The following is a 20,484-nucleotide window of genomic DNA, read 5'->3' as shown; positions in this document are numbered from 1 at the left end:
AATTTAAACTTTGTGGGTGTTTTTTTTTTTCAGTTGATTATGTTCCAATGCAATTTTGTTTGTATTTTTTTATATATATTTATATTTATATAAATGTAGGAGTATTTTTGTAGTTGTTGGAAGTTTTGGTTTATATACATTACAATCTTCAAGTCATATTTTTGATTAAGTTTTTATACTCCTTATATTGATTATTAGAATGCATATGTGCATACATGTAGTAATTTAGTATATGCGGAGATGCAGAACATTTGCTGATTTGGTGTATGTGGGAATCAGGTAATTAAGCTGTTATTGGCAACAAAATATTATTAGAAGATAGCAAAGTATTTCATTTGAATTAAATAGTTTGACGTATGTAGATTCTCAAAGATTTTGGACAGTGGGTAGATACTTTGTCTTGAAAGTGATTTTTTTGCCTGGCAATAACAGCACCCTTTTTGAAAATCGGATATGGTAAGTTATAAGTGTAAAACTAAAAAAAATAAAATAAAAAAAAAGTATAGTATTCCTTTTGTCTTTTAATATTTGCATCACTTTGAAAATAAGAATACTTGCACTGGCCATAGGGAAATATTTTTGTAAATAGGGATAATTGCATTGGGAGTATGTAAATATTTTTATAAATAGGAATAGTTGCAATAGGAGCTAGTAGGTAAATATATTTCTTAATTAAGAATAGTTGCATTAAAGTAGGTAAATAATTTTGTAAATAGAATTAGTTATATGTAGAGTATGCAAATATTTTAATAAAATAATAATCAAAACGTAACCATTATTAAAGGAGAATTCTTAAAACGACAAACGTAACCTTCTTTCAGAAAAGGAGGAAATATTACATAATACTCTCTCCACCCCTGAAAGAATGTCACACTTGCCTTTTTAACAATTAAATACATTTCAACTATTTTTACTTTCAATACAATTACATAATTAACTAATTTCCCTCCATGTACATTATTATATTCATTGTATTCCTTGCCTTTAATGACAAAAATGCCCATTTCTAGAAATCTCTTTACTAAATTAACATCAGCAATCTGTGTACTTTGTATTAATTGGTAATTAAAATAGACTAGTGTGTGACCCGGGCGTTGCTTCGGAGTCTTAATTTGAGTAAGGAGTTTTATTTTTTTGGATTTGAAAGATAGAGTTGAGATCGTAAATTATTTAAGTATTTTTTTTAGATTGTACAGTGTATGAAAGATTCACTTTAAAATTAATTGTTAAATCTTTTAAAGACATTGACTTTGTAACAAAATTTAGATGATATTTCTATCTTTTTTACTAAACGAAATACATAGTTTTACCAAAAGAGTTAATAGTGTGCAATCAAATTTTTTTCATGAATTCTTCTTAACCTTTTTTTCAATTTTTTTTTTATGAATTAAAATTTGAATATCATGAAGAACGGTAAACCACAATCAAAATGTTTGGGGTAAAATCACCCTTGCCACGTGGTCCAATAGCAAGCTGACACGTGTCAGCCCCATAGAGGTCCAATGGGATCCAATCGGATGCTAACACGTGGCACAATAACCCTAATAGAGGAACGGATCTTCCTCTACTATAAATAGAGGGAATTCCTCATCTATTACTAATTCATGCCCAATCATAAATACAAAATACAAATACCGAGCAAGATTAATTGCAGAATCTCCCGGAATCCGAGAGACTATTTACTTTCCGCATCCTTACTCACTCAGACGTATTCTAACTTGATCGGCGGAGGCGGAACTCCAACCAGCCGGAGTCTCCGTGCTTTTGCAGGTACAGGCGGTCGGCTACCAGTTTTGGTGTTGTAACTCTCCCGCAGGACACATCAAAAAACCACGAAACATTGGCGCCGTCTGTGGGGAGAGTACTTCCAGAATGGCATCCCATGAGTCTGTACCACTTAATAACGAGAAACGGCCTCTGTTCGAACCTAAGGTCCATACGGACCAAGATTGCGGCGACAACCAAGAGGTCGAAGCCTACATGGCCCCAGACGGGTCGTTTAGATCTAGGCGCCCCCGTCCCAAAGAAACTAGGGAACAGGATGACAAAGGTCTCAGCCACCCAACCGGCCAGCCAGCTGGGCAAGCCCAAACGGCTGAGGGTGCTGCCCCTGTAACTAGAGATGGGCTCATGAAATTCATGATTAACTTCAAAGGGGAAATCAAGAACCTAATAAGCAAAAAGGCAGGCTCCCACAAGGGTTAGTCGGCCAAAAGCCATCTCCTTCTGGGAAAAAGCCTACTCCGTCAGGGAGGAAGCCTTCTCCCTCTGGGAAGAAGCCGGTGAAAGACCGGGTTCCAACTCCTCATCCAAAACCACATGGACCGGATTGGCCCATGGTGGATCTCTCAAAATTTCGCTTCCCCGAAGCAGGGAAGAAGAAGCCCATCCAGCAAGTACAGCCGGATGGGTCAAAAAAGACGTTCTCTGATGCTCGGATGTTCCTCCAACAAAAGAGGAGTCACCAAATGTCTGAGTCGGCTTCAACGTCGACATTCTCAGACAGTCTCCCTAATACCTCAATGGGGTATACGGAGACAAACCGAGAGAGTCAGTCCGGCGGCATGTCTGCCCGGACTGGCCCTCAGATTATCCAGTCGGCTCCGTATGTGCCCCCACAACCATACTTGCCGTATCGATCTCCTTACATGAAGCCGACCCTCTTAAGGGGTCAGGCGGCGCAAAATGTCCAACCTATGGACTGGTAGCTTCGACTGCTAAACCTTGGGGAACAACCTTCAGCTTTCTCTAGGGAGATAACCAAGGCGGCTCAGCTGGCCAAGGTCAAGAACGTGTTGGTTAGTGCCTATGAAGGTACCACCAACCCGGAAGACCACCTTATGGCGTACACCAACCTCATGTACTTGCAGGGGTTGGATGATGCCGCCTGGTGCAGATGCTTCTCGGCAACATTGAAGGGCATAGCCCAACGATGGTTTGGTAACCTGCCAGTCGGTTGCGTCAACAACTTTAAGACATTGGCATACCTGTTCGTGTCTAACTTCTCTATGAACATCTCGGCCAAGAAGACAAGTCTCGATCTGGGGGCTATACAGCAGGGAGATAGAGAAGGGCTGAGATCCTATGTCAGGCGATTCAATCTGATGAGAATTCAGATTCAAGGACTGTTTGACAAAGTTGCTTACACAGACTTCTTCAAGAGTCTGAAAGACGGGTCGACCTTCAAGTTCGACCTAGTCAGAAAGAGGGTGGCAACCCTTCAGGAAGCCTTGATGGAAGCCGAAGCCTACATACAGGCGATGGAGCTCTGTGCCGTCAAGCAGCCGTCAGACCCTAAAAAGTTCGATAAAAGGGACAGTCGGCCAGCTCAGTCGGTCAAAAAAGAAGAGAGCAAAAAGAGAAAAGAAGTCTAGGTGGCTGACCACTCTAGTCAGTCATCCCAAAAGAAGAAGAAAGAGTTGAGACCGTACGTCCCTAAGTACGAGTTCAACAAGGATTGCTCCTCCATCCTCATGGAGGTCAAAGATCGGTTGTCTATAGAGAAACCGGTTGCAATGAAGAGTCCCATCAAAAGCCGGGACAAGTCTAAGTTCTGCCATTTTCACGAGGACATAGGCCATGACACCAATGGTTGTTATAGCCTCAGGCGGCTACTAGACTGCCTGGCTAATGAGGGGGCCTTAAAGTCCTACCTTGTGAAGCCCAAGGACAACCCCTGGGCAAACAATGGACATCCGTCCAAGAAGCCAGACAACCTTGCTATAAGCTCTGACACTGATGAGGAGAAAATCATGACCATAGCAGGCGAGGAGCAAATCATGACCATAGCAGGCGGTTTCGCCGGCGGTGGTCCAACTATCCGGGGCACAAAAGATAACATCCGGAAGTTGGAGGTCAACTCAGTGGATGAGGGCCAGGCTTCAAAGGACACCTTCCCTGAGGTCATCATCTCTGAGAAAGACTGAGGCAAGGTCAAGCGGCCTCATGATGACCCCATATTCATCGAGTGCAAAGTCGCCAACCAGAGAGTAGGCCGGATCCTCATTGATACCGGGAGCTTGTCTGACCTTATCAGCTATAGGTTCTTGGCAAAGCTCAAGTACAAACCTAGCAGCATGCACAAGGCCTCCCACCCTTTAGTTGGTTTTGGGAGAGGAGTGGTGCATCCGGTGGGAATGATTGACCTACCCATCCGGCTAGGTGAAAAGCGGGAAGGGCGACACATGGTCGTCAAATTTCTGGTGGTCGGAGAATTGACCGCCTATAACCTGATTTTGGGTTGTCCTACCCTCAACGAGTCCAAGGCAGTCATCATTCCGTCTCTCATGTTGCTGAAATTCGAGAGGGATGATGGGTTAGTAGGCTCCCTAAGCGGGGATCAGAAGGCGGCGAGAGAATGCTATCTCTCAGACGTTAAACCCAGCGTGGCTGCAGTCGGCCAAAGTGGGAAGTCTGCTGACCTTGACGACTGTCAAGAAGCCGTGCCTGCTCCCAAGGCAGCCGACAAAAAGAGAAAGGCGGACCACTTAGTGGCCGTCAAGAAAGAAAAACAATATCAATCACTAATCGGGGAACGGTCAGATGATCTCCGTCCCCAGCCGGCTGGTGATAATATTGATATTGTTCTGGACGATAGCTGTCAAGAACGAACTATGAAGGTGGGGACGGTTTCCTTTGCAAAGCTGGGTGCAGACTTGCACCAACTGTTGAACGAATTCAAAGACATTTTTACCTTTGAAGTGGAAGAGATGCCAGGCGTAAGCCCGGATCTTGCTATCCACAAACTCGCCATGGATCCTAAGAGGAAGCCGGTTAGGCAAAAGAAAAGAAATTAGGGTGAAGAAAGGTCTCAGGCGGCTGCCGCTGAGGTCAAGAAGTTGATGGATGTTGGGTTCATTCGGCAACGTTACTACCCGGATTGGGTAGCCAACTTGTTCTGGTGAAAAAGCCGAATGGAACTTGGCGGATGTGTGTTGATTACACAGATCTGAACAAGGCATGTCCAAAGGATAGTTATCCACTTCCAAAGATCGACAATTTGGTCGACTCTACAGCCGGTCATGCCTTAATGAGCTTCATGGATGCCTACTCAGGCTTCCATTAGATACCCTTGTGGAAAAAAGATCAAGAAAAGACGGCATTCGTCACTGATCAAGGGCTATTCTGCTATACGGTGATGCCGTTTGGGTTGAAGAATGCACTTACTACCTTCCAGCGTATGATTAACACCGTCTTCATTAATCAAATTGGGAGGAATGTCGAGGCGTACATCGACGACATGATAGTCAAATCCAAGCTGCAGACGGATCACCTTGCTGACCTTCGAGAAACCTTCACCACCCTCAGGCGGCATAAAGTCATGCTTAATCCCAAAAAGTGCGTCTTTGGTGTGGAGTCTGGGAAGTTTCTCGGGTTTTTAATTGATCAGAGGGGAATAGAGGCTAACCTAGAGAAGGTACAAGCGATAATTGACATGAAGTCACCCCGCACTATCAAGGAAGTCCAAAAATTAACCGGTTGCTTAGCGGCATTGGGGAGATTCCTCAGCCGGTCGAGCGACAAATGCCTTTATTTCTTTTAAGCAATCAAAAAGAAAACAAGATTTGAATGGGGGGAGAATGCTGAGGCGGCATTTCAAAAGCTAAAAGAGCAGCTTCACTCCTTACCCCGGCTGGTCAGTCCTTTAGCTGGGGAGGTCCTCTACATGTACTTGGCCGTCTCAGATCACGCCCTCAGTGCCGTTCTCCTGGCTGAAAGAGCCGGCAATCAGCTCCCAGTGTACTTCATTAGCCATGTGCTTAGAAATGCTGAACTACGGTACCCCCTGGTTGAGAAATTTGACCTTTCCTTTTTCATGGCCATAAAGAAGTTGAAACCATACTTCCTGGCACATCTGGTGGTGGTCTACATAGACCAACCCCTCAAGCGGCCAATGAAAACCTTGGAATCATCCGATAGAATGCTCAAATGGGCTATTGAGATGTAGAGCTTAGAAATAACCTTCGAACCGAGAAAGGCAGTGAAGGGTCAGGCGTTTGATGACTTCATTGTTGAAATGACAAGGTTGAATCAGCCGGAAAACATGGATCAAGTTTGGAAGGTATATGTAGACGGGAGCTCTACAATGAACGACCTGTGGTGCAGGCATAATTTGCAAGTCTCCGGAAGGGGATACATATGAATATGCACTACGGTCCAAGTTTCAAGCCTCAAACGATGAGGCGGAATATGAGGCCCTGCTCGCCGGAACCCGCATGTGTAAGGCAGTAGGGGCAAGGAAAGTTGACGCCTGTTCGGATTCTCAGTTGATCGTCAGCCAATACCATGGTGACTACGAGGCCACCCATCCGATAATGATCAAGTATTTGCAGGTGGTCAAAGATGAGGCCGGGACACTTGACGAATTTCACCTAAGTCAGGTGCCCAGGTCAGAAAATAATCAGGCGGATGCCCTGTCTAAGTTGGCATCATCCGCCACTTGTGATGCGCCTAGGTCCGTCTTTTGGGAAGTAATGGAAAAAAAAAAAGCATTGAACATGATCCCATTGGAATTCTTGACCGAAGCTCTACCTGGATGGACCCCATCCGAGATTATTTGGTAGACGACACCTTGCCAGATGCCCCTTCAGAAGTGACAACATTGAAAAAGCGAGCTTTAAGCTTCGAGATCTATAAGGGGGAGCTCTTCAGAAAGGGGTACCTCCAGCCGTTGCTGAAGTGCATTACCCTTGAAAGGGGCAAAGAGGTTCTAGAGGATCTGCACTCGGGCTTTTGTGCATCACATATAGGCGGAAGAACTCTAGCAAAAAGGGCCAGGCGGCAAGGCTACTTTTGGCCCACTCTTGAGACAGACGCCATGTAATTGGTGAAGAAGTGTGACAAGTGCCAGAGATTTGCCCGGCTCATATGTCATACGGCTACTGACCTGACGGCAATCTGCAGCCCGGTTCCATTTGCAAAGTGGGGCATGGACATCTTAGTCCTCATACACCTGCTTCAGGCAGAAGAAAATAAATTTTGGTGGCTATAGATTACTTCACCAAATGGGTAGAAGTAGAGGCGGTCAAAAGCATTAAGAAAGGACGTCATTTCCTTCATTTGGAGAAACATTGTCACCGGGTTTGGGGTTCCTATGTCTATGGTTTTTGATAATGGCCCTCAGTTTGAGACGCCTACCCTCAAGAGCTGGTTGGGAGATCAAGGGATCTCACATTGCTTTGCATCCGCTGGCCGCCCCCAGGCAAATGGTCAGGTTGAAGCCTTCAATAAGCTCATCTCAGACGGTATTAAAAAGAAAATTGAAAGAGCTTGCGGTCTATGGGCAGATGAGTTGCCTCATGTCCTATGGGCCATCAGAACAACTGAAAAAGGGGCAACCAGTGAAACCCCGTTTCTCATGACATACGACATTGAAGCCATCCTGCCAATTGAAATTTATTAGCCAACACTCGGAATCATGCTCTATGATGAAGAGGCAAATTGGGAGGCCATGCGTCTAGCATTGGATACCCTCCCGGAGCGCAGGGGCAATACCGCCTTGCGTCATGAGATATACCGCCTAAGAATGACTAGAGCCTACAATAAAAGAGTGCACAAGCGGCCCTTGAAAGTGGGAGATTTTGTGCTACGAAAAATGGAGGCAACCGGCAAGGCCAATGAGCAAAGGAAGCTAATCCCTAATTGGGAAGGCCCCTACCAGATTTTTGACGAACTTAGAGGCGGCACCTACCGCCTGGAAACTTCAGACGGCAGGCAACTAGCCAGAACTTGGAACGTAGATAACTTGAAAAAGTACTACTTCTAAGACTTGTAATCTTTTGTAAATAGAGTATTAATGAAAGAAATGCTTTATTTAATTTTTGTTTTGTACAAAGCCCCGGCTGTGTAATACGCAACCGGGCCAAATTTGAGGCCAAAGGCCAGATTTTCTTAATTATTGTATATTGTAGTCTTGTTTGTGCAATGCACAACCGGGCAAAATTTGAGGCCAAAGGCCAGATTTTATCTTAAAAAAACCGCCTGCTTCAACATGAGCAGGCATCCGGCGATGCCCCTTTGGGTGAAATTGTCGAAGAGAACATCTGCCATTTGGGTGGTGATTAGGGGATTTTTCCCCACCAATCACCATCTGACAAGTGGACCAATCAGGTTCCGCCATGTGTCCGTCACATGGGCCAATAGGAGCCTGCCACGTGTCAAGCAATGATCCGTCCACTATGGACCAATTACGACACGACACGTGTCCTTCCCATGACACCTGGGATAACCGGTCACCTAGGCCCAACTTCCGAGGGAAGCCCAATCAGCCCAAGGTTAACCTAAACCTAGATTGACACGTTTCCCGAGGTTATAAATACCTCCCTTAATCCTCATTAAGGGAGATAACGCTAAAAAGCAGATTACACACATTAAACACTCTCACCTAGAGAGACCCAATCACATTAATTTCCGCATTAATTACTCCTTAATCAAGTGCTAACTTGACCGTCGGAGGCGGATCTCCAATCATCCGGAGCATCCATTTGTTTTGCAGGTACAGGCGTCCAGTTCCAGTCTCGGAATTGTAACTCTCCCGCAGGACATCAGAAAACCCCGAAACATTTGGCGCCGTCTGTGGGGAGAGTACTTCTGAGATGGCATCCACGTTTGTACCAAATCCTGAAGTGAGACGTCCCCTAGACGACCCTCTAGTTCAGTCGGACCACGATACTGAGAATGAATTTGAAGTTGAAGCTCACACAGCTTCAGACGGGACCCTAAGGGCCCGACGTACCCGTCATACCGAAAGGAGGGAACGGGAACATCTTCAAACTGGAAGTGAGCCAGCAAGCGCACCGCCTGTTCGGCAGCAGCCGACTGATGGGTCTGCTCCCATCACAAGGAACGAACTCATGACCTTCATGAGGGACTTCAAGGGAGAAATTCAAGAGTTGATCAACAAGAAGCCGCCTGCTCTGGACAAGGAGCAGTCGGCTAAGAAACCCTCCACTTCACTGAAGAGGAAACCAGTTCAAGGGCGAGAGGCGACCCCTCATCCTAAATCTAGGAAGTGGAAGTCACCTGCCCTTGATTTCACAAAATACCGTTTTCCTACTCCAGGAAATAGGAAACCTGTTCGTCATATTCAGGCGGACGGGTCGAGGAAAACATACACAGACGCTCGGCTACTGCTAGAGCAGAAGAAGAGTAGCTGATTGTTAGAGTCGGCCTCTACTTCAAACTTCCAAGACAGTCTGCGAAATACCTCAATGAGGCATACTCAGTCGTATCATGAGAGTCAGTCAGGCGGCACCTCCCGTCAGTCCGGCTTTCATAGCGACCAGGCGGTACCAAACTTACCGTTTGTACCGCAACAACAGTATTTTTTACAGCCACCTCCGTTTGGTGGACATGCAGCAAAAAATGTCCAACCTATGGACTGGCAGCTACGGTTGCTTAGACTTGGTGAACAGCCGTCGGCCTTCTCCAAGGAAATTACTAAAGCCGCTCAGCCGGCCAAAGTGAAAAATGTATTAGTAGGCGCCTATGACGACACTACTATTTTCGAAGACCATCTGATGGCATTCACCAACCTGATGTACCTTCAAGGGTTGGATGATCCCACTTGGTGCAAGTGTTTCCCAGCGACTCTCAAAGGAATCGCACAACAATGGTTCGGCAACCTGCCGACTGGTTGTGTAAATAACTTCAAGACGCTTGCTTAATTATTCACCTCCAACTTCGCCATGAACATCCCTGCGAAGAAGACGACCCTTGATTTAGGAACAATTCAGCAGGGCGAGAAGGAGGGGCTTTGTTCTTACATCAGGCGGTTTAACCTGATGAGAATACAGATTCAAGGGTTACCGGATGAAGTAGCCTATACTGACTTTTTCAGAGGTCTCAAAGACGGGTCGACCTTCAAATTTGATTTGGTCCGAAAGAGGGTGGCGACTCTTCAAGAGGCCTTGATTGAAGCGGAAGCCTATATACAGGCGACTGATCTTTGTAGTACGGTAAAACAGTCAGACGGGAAAAGGTCCGACAAAAGAGAAGGACGACAGAAGCAGTCGTCAAACAAAGACGAGAAGAGAAAAGAGGTCTGGGCAACTGTTTCCTCTAAACAGCCGTCCCAGAAGAAGAAAAAAGAATTCAAACCATACTCCCCAAAGTATGTGTTTAACAAGGATAGCCAATTTATCCTAAAGGAAATCAAGGGACGGATCTCAATTGAGAAGCCGGTCCCCATGAAGGGTTCTGCAAACAATCGGAACCAAGAAAAATTCTGTGATTATCATGAAGATGTTGGTCATCACACCAATGAATGCATCAGTCTCATGCGGTATCTGGACCGCCTGGCTGAGCAAGGTGATCTTGACACTTATGTCAAGAAATCTACGGGGAACACTTCCTCAAAAAAGCAGTTGACAAAAAAGAATCAAAAGGCCGACAGCTCCGATACAGATGATGTAGTCGTCTACACCATTGCAGGTGGCTTCTCAGGAGGCGGCCCCACTATTAGGGGCAACAAAGACAATATCAGACGGTTAGATGTAAATTCCGTTCACCAAGAACGGCCCTCCAAATATTCATTTCCTGAGATTGTCATCATTGAAGAAGATCTAGGAGGGGTAAGAGGGCCGCATGACGACCCTGTCGTTATTGAATGTAAAGTGGCCAACCAGAGAGTTGGCCGAATCCTCATAGATACCGGAAGCTCCTCAGATCTCATCAGTAGCAAATGTCTGTCGAAACTAAAATATCAGACTGATTGCATACATCCGGCATCCCACCCTTTAGTAGGGTTTGGAGGAGGAGTCGTCTACCCAGTGGGACGAGTGGATTTACCCATCCGCCTGGGCAAAAAAGGGGAAGGACGACACATGGTAGTCCGGTTCCTGTTAGTAGAAGAACTCTCGGCCTACAACATGATTCTGGGACGACCAACCCTGAATAATTCCAAGGCTGTTATAATCCCATCTCTTATGTTGCTCAAGTTTGAGAGGGATAATGGAACAGTCGGGTCCCTAAGGGGAGATCAGAAGATGGCCCGAGAGTGCTATCTCTCGGATGTCAAGCCCACTGTTATGGCCACTGGGTCGAGTGGTGGAAAAATAGACCTTGACAATGTCAAGGAGAGTGCGCCTGTTCAAGAAGCAGGCGGCAAGAAGAGAAAGGCATCCCAGACAGGGGCCGCACGAAAAGACAGAAAATAGCAATCATTGGCAGAGGAGCGGTCGGATGAATTCCGCCCTCAGCCGGCTGGTGAGCATACGGACTTGATCTTAGACGATTCACGTCCTGAGCGAACAGTCAAAGTTGGGACGATTGCTCTGAGAGTCCTGGGTGACGACTTTCACAAACCATTGAAAGAATACAAGGACATCTTTGCATTCGAAGTCCATGAAATGCCAGGCATTAGTCCTGATCTGGCGGTACATAAACTGGCCGTGGATCCGAAAAAGAAGCCGGTACGGCAGAAGAAGCGGAACCATGGCGAAGAAAGAAGTCAGGCGGCAGCCACCGAAGTTAAAAAATTACTTGATGCAGGGTTCATTCGGCAATGTTACTTCCTAGACTGGGGTGCAAATGTGGTGCTTGTTAAAAAGCCGAATGGCACCTGGCGAATGTGTGTAGACTACACAGACTTAAACAAGGCGTGCCCCAAAGACAGTTACCCTCTGCCTAAAATTGATAACCTGGTGGACTCAACAGCCGGCCATGCTTTGATGAGCTTTATGGACGCCTACTCTGGTTTCCATCAAATTCCTTTATGGAAGAAAGATTAGGAGAAGACGGCCTTCGTCACTGATCAAGGGTTATACTGTTACACGGTCATGCCGTTTAGTCTTAAGAATGCCCCGGCCACTTTCCAGCGAATGATAAACACTGTGTTCTTTGATCAAATTGGGAGAAATGTCGAGGCATATATTGATGATATGATTGTCAAGTCAAAACTTGAGAAAGATCATCTGTCGGACCTCCGAGAAACTTTCGCCACACTCAGGCGGCACCATGTCATGCTCAATCCCAAGAAATGTGTCTTTGGAGTTGAGTTTGGGAAATTTCTCGGATTCCTTATCAATCAGAGAGGAATAGAGGCGAACCCTGAGAAGGTGCAGGCGGTCATTGACATGCAGTCGCCTCGTACCATCCGAGAGGTTCAGAAGTTAACAGGTTGTCTGGCGGCCTTGGGAAGATTTCTAAGCCGATCAGGCGACAAATGCCTATACTTTTTCCAGGCAATTAAGAAAAAGTCAAGGTTTGAATGGGGGCCGGATGCCGAGGCGGCCTTCTAGAAATTGAAAGTTCACTTGCATTCCTTGCCGAGGCTGGTCAGCCCTTTGCCCAAAGAAGTACTCTACATGTACCTGGTCGTCTCTGATCACGTGTTAAGCGCTGTTCTCCTTACTGAAAGAGACGGCTGTCAGCTCCCGGTCTACTTTGTCAGTCATGTACTGAAAAATGCCGAGTTGAGGTATCCCTTAGTGGAGAAATTTGGTCTTGCACTCTTCATGGCTGTTAAAAAATTGAAGCCCTACTTTTTGGCACATGCAGTCGTCGTGTATACAGACCAACCTATCAAGCGGCCACTGACCATCATGGAGTCGTCAGGCCGAATGATCAAATGGGCCATAGAAATGCAGAGCCTCGAAGTTACTTTCGAGCCTAGAAAAGCAGTGAAGGGGCAAGCCTTTGCTGACTTTATTGTTGAGATGACTCGTCCTCCGGACTCTCAAGTTACAGACCAAGTCTGGAAGGTATATGTGGACGGAAGCTCTACTTCAAATGGTTGTGGAGCAGGCGTCATATGTCAGTCGCCAGAGGGCGACAGGTACAAGTATGCTCTACGCTTCAGTTTTCAGGCCTCAAACAATGAGGCAGAATATGAAGCTTTACTAGCCGGAATCCGCATGTGCAAGGCGGTAGGGGCAAGAAAAATAGACGCCTGTTCCGATTCACAATTGATAGTGAGTCAGTACAATGGCGAATACGAAGCAACCCATCCGGCCATGATCAAGTATTTACAGGCGGTCCGACAAGCAGTCGGCTCCCTTGAGGATTTCCATCTGACCCAAGTGCCGAGATCAGAAAACAACCAGGCGGATGCACTGTCAAAATTAGCATCATCCGCCTCCTGTGATACTCCTCGAACTGTTTTTTGGGAAGTAATGGAGAAGAGAAGCATCGAGGAAGACCCTATTGGAATCCTAGACAGAGGCTCAAACTGGGTGGATCCAATCAGGGCATATCTGACAAACGGTACCCTGCCGGATGATCATCAACAGGCGGCAGCACTGAAAAAACGAGCAACCAGTTTTGAAATAATAAAGGGAGAACTTCACAAAAGGGGGTACCTTCAACCCTTCTTAAAGTGTGTTACTCCAGAAAAGGGACGAGAGATACTAGACGATCTTCACTCTGGTTACTGTGCTTCCCATATAGGCGGTAGGACGCTTGCTCAACGGGCAAGGCGGCAGGGCTACTTTTGGCCTACTTTAGAAGCAGATGCGATGGTGATGGTGAAAAAATGTGACAAGTGCCAAAGGTTTGGCAAACTAATTCACCGTCCGGCTACTGACCTCACTACCATTCATAGCCCACTACCGTTTGCTAAGTGGGGCATGGATATTCTGGGTCCATATACGCCTGCTACAGGCGGAAGGAGGTACATACTTGTTGCCGTCGACTACTTCACTAAATGGGTAGAGGCGGAGGCTGTAAAGGGAATCAAGACGAAGGATGTAATTTCATCATTTGGAAAAAGTCATCACTCGGTTCGGGGTTCCCATGTCTATGATTTTTGATAATGGTCCCCAATTTGAGACGTCTGTTCTCAAAAGCTGGTTGGGTGACCAAGGAATTTCACACTACTTTGCATCTGTCGGCCGTCCACAAGCAAACGGCCAGGTAGAAGCCTTTAATAAAATCATCTCAGACGGTCTCAAGAAAAAGATTGAACGAGCAGGCGGCCTATGGGCGGATGAATTACCACATGTTCTCTGGGCCATTAGGACGACTGAAAAAGGGGCAACTGGAGAAACTCCATTCCTCCTAACTTATGGTGCGGAAGCTGTTCTTCCAATAGAACACTACGAGCCGACTCTTCGAGTAATGCTATATGACGAAGAGGCAAACTGGGAAGCCATGCGCCTGTCATTAGACTCACTTCCTGAAAGGAGGGGCAATGCTGTCTGGCGCCATGAAATTTACCGCCTGAGAATGACTAGATCATACAACAAAAAAGTACACAGGCGTCCACTCAAAGTGGGGGACTTTGTACTTAGAAAAATGGAAGCAGTTGGTAGGGCTAATGAGTCTGGCAAACTAACTCCCAACTGGGAAGGACCCTACCGAATCTGTGAAGAGGTCAGGGACGGTACCTACCGTCTGGGAACACCAGACGGACAACCGTTGCCTCGAACTTGGAATGTAGATAATCTTAAGAAATATTTCTTTTGAATGATGTAAATAGTCAAGGGCTACTTAATAAAAGTTTGCACTTAATATTCAATTTTGTACTAAGAGGGGAACGCCTACTAACAAACGGTCGGCTACTCTCCATACTCAGTTTTTATTCTTACTTAAGAGGGGCATGCCTGCTGACAAACAGTCGGCTACTCTCCATGTTTAATTTTTATTCTTACTTAAGAGGGGCAGGCCGCCTATACATTTACAGTCGGCTACTCTCCATTGAGTATTTCACTTTATCATCAGAGGGGCATGCCGTCTGTACCTTTACAGTCGGCTACTCTCCATTGAGTATTTTACTCTATCTTCAGAGGGGCATGCCGTCTGTACCTTTACAGTCGGCTACTCTCCATTGAGTATTTTACTCTATCTTCATAGGGGCACGCCGTCTGGACATATAGTCGGCTACTCTCCATAGAAGAGGGCCGACTGGTTCCAAATACACAGCCACCCCCCTTATACTTAACTAAAAATGATCAGGGCCTGGCCGACCCTGTGCCTAAACAGGCGGCTACCCTCCTTTTACTTAGCACCTACGTCACCAAGAACTAACCAAGGCCACAGGCCGAATGATCAGACCAGGCGCCAAGCCAACTGATCCAATCTTCAAAACTAATACGACCTGCCCCAACATCATAGCAGGCGTCCGGCGGCATCCCTCCGGATGAAATTCGTCGCAGAGAGCAGATCCCTTTTGGGTGGAACATTGCTCTATAAACTAATTACACGGCACCTATACGACTGTCCCCAAGGGCAACCACGTAGCCGTTTTTGAGACAAAGATAACTCTATCACTAACCAAACCAGTGGTAGCAGTTGACATCTGAGTCAGATGACCGCCTGTATTACTTGGGATAAATGTAGGGGGTACCTCTTGAGTTAATAGCCAACAAACATTGGCAAATCAAAAGGTTCAGCCGGCCTCCGCCGCCTGGTACCTTTACTACTCAAGCAGGAGTGACGGCGACTGAGTAACTCCAAAGTTAACTCATAGTCACTCTCTCAAACTTAGTATGGAGCCTAAAAGGTATGAGTCGTCCGCCTGTTTTTAGCAAACAGGGGCTCTCAACCACTACTCCTGCTAGGTTAACAACCTATGAGTTAAAAGCCAACAAACATTGGCAAATAAAGGGGAACAACCGGTACCCACCGCTTGATACCTCTACTACTCAGTTACTTGGCGACTAGGTAACAATCATGTTTACTTGGTCACTCCTTAAAAATTTAGTATGAAACTAAAAAGGTGTTCATACAGCACCGGCTCACACTAGATTAAATATGGCGGGGAACAGTCGGCCTAGACGGCCTAAATTCTCTAGCCTAAAAACATGACAAGTAGGAAACCACTTTCCTACTTGGTTAATTTTATGTGACAGAACCGCCTGCCTAAAGGGGATCCAATCTTTAAAATGGTTCGAATACCGATTGGATAAATGGCCGACTGATCGTCTAGCCTGGAAACAGACAACCAGTCGTCCAGGGGCATAGGCGGCGTGACTAACTATCCGTACCTGTCTGCAACTATTGGCCATGTAAAACAGTCGGTATAGTGTACAATTGGATATCAGAATATTCAATACTTAAACAAATTTGTCGCAAAACAAAAAAATTCATTAAAAAGAAGCCTGTCATTAAAGACCGGCAAAATATTCAGAGCCCCGGCCCCCTGGCCGGGTAAATACAAAATAAACGGCACGCAGGCCGTGGAAAGAAGACATAAAGCTTAAAAAGGGGGCAGATCTTCAATATTAGCAGCTGCCGCCTGGTCAACACTCTTCTTGCTGGACTCGGCTTCAGCTGCATCCTTCTTTGATGCATTACCCCCAAGCGGCACAAGCGCCACTACCGGCTCCTCCTCCTCCTCCAACGCCTCTTCCTCAGCAGCCGCCAGGATCTCTTGATTATATCTATCAGAACACTGGCGGTACGTTTTTTCCCATGAGGAAAAGTCGGCATTGGGGAAGAGGCGGCCCCAAGTAATGCGCTGGATTTGAGCAGAGTCTTCCATCATCTCCCGGACCAGCTCTTTCTTTTCTTTCTCGGCCTTTTCCAAGAGCTCCTGAGTAAGACTCTTCTCCTGGGTCACCAGGCGTACCTTTACGCTCGCCAAGGATTTCTCCAAGGTTTCGTATGAGGACATCTTTTGGCGAAGAGGTCTCAGCTCGGCCTTGAGGTTGTTGATGGTCGCCTCCAGCTCGCTATTCCTCTTCTGGGCCACCTCTAACTGAGTCTGGATAGCGGTGGTAGCCTGCGCCTGATAATAAAGAATATCAATGGTCAGAACTTCATTTTGGGCAATTTGAAACATTGCCTTATCACAGTCAGAGGCGGACATAGCTTTTGCAGCCTTTACCTCTTTGTTCTTCCGGTCAAGCGGCTTCCGAAGGCCGTTCACTCGGAGCAGGGCCTAAGTAAAAAGGGGAACAGGCGTCAGTTTCCAAACAAAAAGAAAACAGGCGTCCTGGAATTCAAATACTCAAAAATATGCTAAGTATACCTCAGCAAGGACCCCTGCAATCCCGTCTAGGTCAAGGGTGCCGACACCCCTGACCGCCTCCCTTTCAGCTGGAGAAACGACCTTGATCATAGACTTGGCCACCTCGACCAAGTCAGGCTCCTGAGGGCCGGCTGCATCAAGCATAAACAAATGGATTAGACCTAGTAAAGGAGGGAGCAAGTCTAAAATTTACAAGAACAATTTCATACTTCTAGGTGGCCCAGCTGGAGTTTTAGAAGAAGTGGCCGGCTGTTTCTCAGCCGCCGCATGTTTCCTGGCAGAACCAGGAGAGCTCGCAACAGTCGTCCTCCGGGCCTTGGGGTCCGGCTGTTGGGAAGAAGAAGCTCTTGGAGCGCCCGTCTAAAAAAGAAGAAAAGAGTCAGTATATGCATAAACACAACTCCAAAAAGAGGGTGAAAGGTTCGAAGCCCACCAAGGGTGCCCCCTTGTTGGGGGAGTCGGTTGAAAACTGTTGCATGATGGAGGCCCGCAACATGGCCGCCGCAGTCTTGGAGGCGGTAATTTTGCTCATGGCGTCCGCTGCAAAAACAAATAGCAAAGTTAATAAAAGTCATAACAAGAAATGCACGGAACAGCAGAGTATTCGACAGGCCGACTACCTCTTGAGCACCGACTGCTGAGGCCACAGGCGGCCAAAAAGTACTCGTCGTAGAGCCATTTGAAGCTCGGGACGCAGTGTAGGGGTACTTGCTCTCGTACCCCTGAAGTAGAGTTCACCTTCGACTCTACTTTGAAGAGTCCTTTATCTAGGATCTCTTTCTTAGCCTTGGGGGGAACAGGCGGCATGCTGCGGCCGCCTGCAAGAAGGGGCGGATTCCTGTTCCACCTGTTGAAGCGCTTGTTCAACTTTGTGTCTGAACTCTCAATGATGAGGAAGGTGCTCCGCCAGTCCTTCCATTTGTTTGCTTTACCTCTCGTCATGAGGTAGCCCCTGTGGCTCGTCAATTGATACCAGCCGGTACCGCCTGCCTTCGGGGTCCGGCTGAGGTAGTTCATGTGGGCGAAAGCCTCGAAGCTCGGCTCCACCCCGTGCAGTTCGCACCCGGCCACATAGCCGAGTACGTTGACCCAGGAGTTCGGGGCTAACTGCCATAACCCCAACTCATACCCATCCAAGATCCGCTGAACAGCTGGATGTAGTGGGAAGCGCAGCCTAGCCTTGATGGCCGCCTCGTAGCAGCCAAAGCAGGCGCCATCATAACTGGTACCAGCCGGCCATACGACTGTGTCTTCTGGATCCGGCACGAACACTAAAAAGCCGGGGCCCATTGTGTGGTTTGCGATAAAGCTCTCCATTTTCTCTTGCATGGCCGTGATCCGGCCCCGAGGTACCGTGCAGTAGTAGGGGGTATTTTGCTCTCGGTGAGAGGCGGATGGCTCCGCCCAATCGTCCCCCTTCTCAACTGCGTGAGAAAGCCTCGCCTCTTGTAGGCGACTGTTTTTCTCTTCTGTGTCCAGGGAAGCATGGCCAGAAGAGCTAGACTCGGAATCGTCCTCTGACGAGTCCGAAGAGGACGACTCTTCCCCTCTCCCGGAGGGGCCCGCCTCCTCTCCTTTAAAAGGAGCAGGATAGAATATAGAATTGTCAACTGTAAAATGGGAAGGGGTCACTTTGACTCCTCCCTCAGAACTGTCAGCTTTCAAGCCGCTTTGTTTCACTTCCACATCTGGCGCCTGGTCAGATGTTTCACTAATCGGCACCCTGTGGGAGGAGCCGTCTGAGTTTGAGATCCTGGCAGTCTTTTTTGTTCTGGCCATCATGCTCTGCATAGACACAGATACAGTCGGACTTTGTATAAAGGGCAAAGATGGGTCCAGAAAAGGGAAGGCGGCACTCCTAGTCCTAGATTCAGCCGTCCCCGGTGATCGGCTGATCACTAACCTAGGTCGTGTCGTGTGCTTCCGTGGTGCCATTTCAAAAAAGAATAAAGTAAAGAGAAAATTAAGAGTAAGAGAACCGACGGTTACCTGAACGAGTGACGATTGATGAAGTTCTGAAAATCCTTTGCAGTCGGCTTGTCATAGCAGGCGGTAGGCAGAAAGGGTCCAAAATGTCAGAGCAAGTTCAGGGGTCCGAATGTTCTCTCACAAAGTTTTCAAGTGTGAAAATGACCGAAGTCAACACTCCTTTATATAGGCGAAGTGAGAAGGCGAAGGGTCACTTCCAGAATTCATAATTTTGGCGGGAGAATCTCTCGGCCTCTCGCCGAGTGACACCTGTAGCAGGCCGTCGCCTGTTACAGGGCGAGACCTGTCACAGGTAACACGTGACCAGTCACGTGCCACCTGTGAGGGGCAAATGATTAGGGGATTTTTCCCCAACAATCACCATCTGACAAGTGGACCAATCAGGTTCCGCCATGTGTCCGTCACATGGGCCAATAGGAGCCTGCCACGTGTCAAGCAATGATCCGTCCACTATGGACCAATTACGACACGACACGTGTCCTTCCCATGACACCTGGGATAACCGGTCACCTAGGCCCAACTTCCGAGGGAAGCCCAATCAGCCCAAGGTTAACCTAAACCTAGATTGACACGTTTCCCGAGGTTATAAATACCTCCCTTAATCCTCATTAAGGGAGATAACGCTAAAAAGCAGATTACACACATTAAACACTCTCACCTAGAGAGACCCAATCACATTAATTTCCGCATTAATTACTCCTTAATCAAGTGCTAACTTGACCGTCGGAGGCGGATCTCCAATCATCCGGAGCATCCATTTGTTTTGCAGGTACAGGCGTCCGGTTCCAGTCTCGGAATTGTAACTCTCCCGCAGGACATCAGAAAACCCCGAAACAGGTGGTACATTGTTCTATCAAAGCGTACAAGTGGCTAAAAACTAACCTTCCAGGTTAAAACAGTCGCTTGAATATACAATTGAAATCGAGATATCTCATGTTGCTCCCAAGTGACACAGACGGTTCCCGAAATCTCGATCAGAAATACCCAGCTTGTGCTCAACAGCATCACAGCCGGTCTTTCGCCAACCACTTCACTTAAAGAGAAAGGTTGAGATGCAGCCGCTTGACGCTCCAAAGTAGCACAAGCAGCCACTTAAAGGCGCTCAGCCGACTATTAGCCCAATACCATTTAATTGACTCTAACCCAACCGCATGTCGTCCAAAAGTGGCACAGCCGGTACTTATGGTCTGGATTAGGTAAAACCGGTTCTCACCTAAAGGTATCACAGTCGGTCAAAGACTAGTTACCCGAAGGGTATCAAACAGTTGGATAAGCGATGGGCATGAGCAAATTCCGTATGCTATCTCTACTTAGCCAATTCAGCGACTCTCAATATGGTCAAGGGACCGCCTGTTAATTCCCCGGATGCTTGTTTAGATGGCTGCGTGCTTATAGTAGGACAACTACCACGCACACAACCGTCCAGGGGAAAGGAAGCTCACACATCCGGGATATTGCATACAAACCAGAAATGCAAAAAATTGAAGATGCAAAAAATTGAAGCAAGCGGCGAAAATTGAAATCGACACACAGTAAAAGAAATAAAGCTAACTCAGGCGGTAAATGTACAAATTGGCCTATAGCCA

Source organism: Chenopodium quinoa, unplaced genomic scaffold (assembly GCF_001683475.1).
Source record: "Chenopodium quinoa cultivar QQ74 unplaced genomic scaffold, ASM168347v1, whole genome shotgun sequence".
NCBI classification, from domain to species: Eukaryota; Viridiplantae; Streptophyta; class Magnoliopsida; order Caryophyllales; family Amaranthaceae; genus Chenopodium; species Chenopodium quinoa.
The sequence above is the reverse complement of the archived record's forward strand: the minus strand, read 5'-3'. Positions refer to the sequence as shown.